This window comes from Rhincodon typus, unplaced genomic scaffold (genome assembly GCF_021869965.1).
Source record: "Rhincodon typus isolate 14 unplaced genomic scaffold, sRhiTyp1.1 hic_rhity00001030, whole genome shotgun sequence".
Lineage (NCBI taxonomy): Eukaryota > Metazoa > Chordata > Chondrichthyes > Orectolobiformes > Rhincodontidae > Rhincodon > Rhincodon typus.
The window spans coordinates 30,056-33,642 of NW_025966668.1; the positions used below are offsets into that span (position 1 = coordinate 30,056).

Sequence of the window (3,587 nt, forward strand, 5' to 3'; positions counted from 1 at the left end):
TGGCCTGTTGTGTTCATCCAGCTCTACATCTTGTTATCACCAATCAAATCTGTGCCCATTTTTCCCACAACTTCACATTCAAACTTGTCATGTTAAGCCACTGTCTCAGCTGTGAAAATGCCTCAGCAATCACAAATGACATCCTGTGTGACTGACAATAGTGCACTATGCCTCCTTAACCTATCAGCAGTCTTTGACTCAAACAGTAATGTCATATTCTTCAGTTTCTTCTCCACTGTCTGGTCAAATGGGACTGTCCTCACTTGGTTTTATTGTTGCTTACCCAGTTGAGTTTGAGAAACTCCTGCAATCACTTTTCCTAAACTGTTACATCTAGCATCCCAATAAGACATTAGGAAAATCGAACCCATTGTTTTTTGGCCTCTAGCAGAAACTCTTATTAAATTACTGATTCTAATCTTTTCTTGTCTTCAGCTGAACATGACACCAGTGTCTAATTTGATTCTGGGCTAAGCTATTACCTAGACACAAGGAGCTGACAGCTGACTTCAAGAACATACTATTCTATTTGTAGCAGAAGTAGATTTGTACTAGGGCAGTTCTGACTTCAGTGTGTGCAGGATGTTAAATATAAAGATCTTAGACTCTTTGGCTAAAGGTTAGGAGTTGACCTATACAGAAAATTATGTGAAAAATAAATGAATACTTTAGACAGATGTCAAGCATTGACTTTACATGACATTAACTGATACTCGAACAAATATGATTTCTCAATGTTTTCATCATCAGCCTTCTCCTTGGTGTCAGTAATCCCTGTTCATTTATCACCCTCCAAAACACACTGATACAAAAAAAAAACTGCTACCATGTTCCATGGTCACACCTTTTTGGAGGGTCGTTGTGGACTTGATGGGCCAAATGGCCTGCTTCCACACTGTAGGGATTCTATGATATTAACACGGAATGAAGGAACAAAGATTGTGTTATACTGATCCTTCAGTCTTTTATTCATCTTTCTTTGATGAGCTACTTTTTAACCATTTTACGCAGCAATTTACAGTGTACACCATTGAAAAAGCCGAGTGATGCAGAAGTAACAACTAAAAAACCATGTGCTGTTGTAGCAGCATATTCATTATATCTGACTCAGCACTAAACACCATTGCAATGGCAGCAAAACAGACATTGTTACTTCCATGCTATGCACCATTCGAATTATATTGAACAATCCTGGGTTTAAAAAAAGACACTCAAACGCTCTGCAAGGCACTCCTCGGAGCTCTGCTGTAAACCTAAGAGAAGTATTTGCTAAGTGAATGTGAGTCGCAAATTATGCTGAAGGTCAAGTTAGCTTCTCAATCAGCCTACACATCTTTTGTAACATAAGGCCTCATTGGAAGTAAACTACATCTGCTTTTCGCACCCAATTTAACAAAAGAAACTCGGAAATAGGTTGACGGTCAAAATACACCAAAGGAAAAACTTTGAGATGGAAAAACATACTTCGAAAAATAAAATAATCTAGAGCCATGGGCGCCTCCACCCCACTTCTGAGGAGCACACAACTGGTGCAGGAGGTAAACGATGGGACCACTTGAACTGAAGGCCGAGTGGTTTTCAAGAAGAGCCCCCGTGATGGTGCAAACAGAGCGGGAATTAACCAGGCGGAGAGGCAGCAACAAGTGGCCGGCCCAGGCTCCGCTGCTGGATACTCCCCGGAGAAAGGGGAACTGAAAGCCACTCAGCCCTCCTGCCTTATGGCAGTAGACTCAGAGCCTCCAGATCCCCCGGTAGTACCGAGGAACTTTACTCACAGGGTCACTGCTCCAAAGGAACTTCTCCCCCACCCCCAACACAAACGATGATTCACCGTCACCAGGCCAACGGCCACAGGAACTACGTCACCACCGAACAAGCACCGCGAGGTGGGGAATGAAAGATGCGCGGTCAGAGGCGGCGCTGTAGAGCACGGGTGGCGGGCACGAGCCGTGCGGAGGCGGAAGTGTGATAAAGGGGCGGGACACATGCAGGCGACTCACGGCGTTATAGGGGCAGGTCACAGGGTGGGACTGACTCTGATTGGCTAGCCACCCCGAACGCGAACGCGAAGGCGTGCGCGCGGCGGTGACGCCATCGCGCTTTAGGTGCGGCTGATTAGATCGGCGAATGGAGACGTCGCTCGGGTAAAAATAAAACCGTTTTTTACTCAACTGTAATGAAAATCGTTTCGTTTGAATTGTAGGGGGCGGAAGGACGAAAGCAGCGAGCTGCGTTTGGAGCAAAAGAGACTTTGAATGATAATTGTTATTGAAACAGTCGGAGGCAGTGGTCGTTTGTAGAAGACCTGGGACATTTTTCGGGTGTCCTGAGGTTAAATGCACGGGAGGCCTTCTGGTTATTAACATTATTCAATCTGTATGTTGAACAAACATTCAAAAAATTGGGTGGTGAGAATTAGAGGTACAAGCAGCAAACCGGTGCACTGACAACTTGCAGAATTAGAAGAGGCCCTACAAAATGTTGTTGATTAAGTAAGCTCTTGTATGTTTTGAATATAGATTGTTAGTGTTCATGCTCAATAAACAAAGTTATTCATTTCGGAAGGGAGAACAAAAGAGCAGACTATTCAAGATGTGGGAGGGTAAATGCTGAGAGAATGTTTCCCCTCGCGGGAGTGTCTAGAACTTAGGGCATAGTCTCAGAATAAAAGATTTGAAACTGAGACAAGGAGCAATTTCTTCCTTCAAAGTTCTGAGAGTCTTTGGAACTCCTTGCCACAGAGAGCTGTGGGGACAGAGTCCTTGTGTATGTTTAATAGAGGAAATAGATCATTGATCAGTAAGGGAATCAATAGTTTTGGGGAAAGGGCATAAAAGTGGACATGCAGAATGTCAGATCAGTCATATCCTATTGAATGGCAAAGCAGCCTTGAGGGGTCAGAATTTCTGTTCCTGTTCCTTTTTTCCTAATGGTTTTAACATGCACATGAGATGCTGAAGTTAGTATGGAGATAGTTAGAAGTAATTTTATGAAGAACAATATGTTAAACAAGGAAAAAGAACATGGTACAATTTTGAACATAAAATAAAGACCTGTGGAACAAGATTGGCACCTTTTGAAATAATGCTAAAATGTATATCCATAGCACATAAGACAAATTTAGATGTATTTGAAATTGCAAGAAAGGGATTTTTTTTTTTTAAAAGTACAGGGGTGCCTTCAACTCTCCTGTGCTTCACACTCTGACCTGATGGCTACAGCCTAGAATCCTGGCTGCATCTGGAAATGACATTCGCAACAGAATTCCTGCTGATTGTAACATCTAGCTCAATTTTAAATTTGAACCTAGAATTGATAGATTTATTTTTCAAGGCTAGAGATAGTAGGAACTGCAGATGCTGGAGAATCTGAGATAACAAGGTGTAGAGCTGGCCAAGCAGCATCAGAGGAGCAGGAGGGCTGATGTTTCGGGCCTAGATCCTTCTTCAGAAATAGGGGAGGGGAAGGGGGTTCTGAAATAAACAGGGAGAGAGGGGGAGGCGGATAGAAGATGGATAGAGGAGAAGATAGGCGGAAAGGAGACCGACAGGTCAAAGAGGCGGGGATGGAGCCAGTAAAGGTGAGTG

General features: G+C 43.4%; 1 protein-coding gene across 2 annotated transcripts in view; it reads right to left on the reverse strand.

Moving 5' to 3' along the window:
• elmod2 (ELMO/CED-12 domain containing 2) overlaps positions 1–1,968 on the reverse strand; it is a 25,643-nt gene extending 23,675 nt beyond the window's left edge. Inside the window, exon 1 of one of the 2 annotated variants that reach the window (XM_048592334.1) lies at positions 1,776–1,968. The gene's annotated coding sequence lies outside the window, so the exon portion shown is untranslated. The other variant, XM_048592335.1, reaches the window with a different exon arrangement.
• Between the last annotated feature and the right edge of the window lie 1,619 nt (positions 1,969–3,587).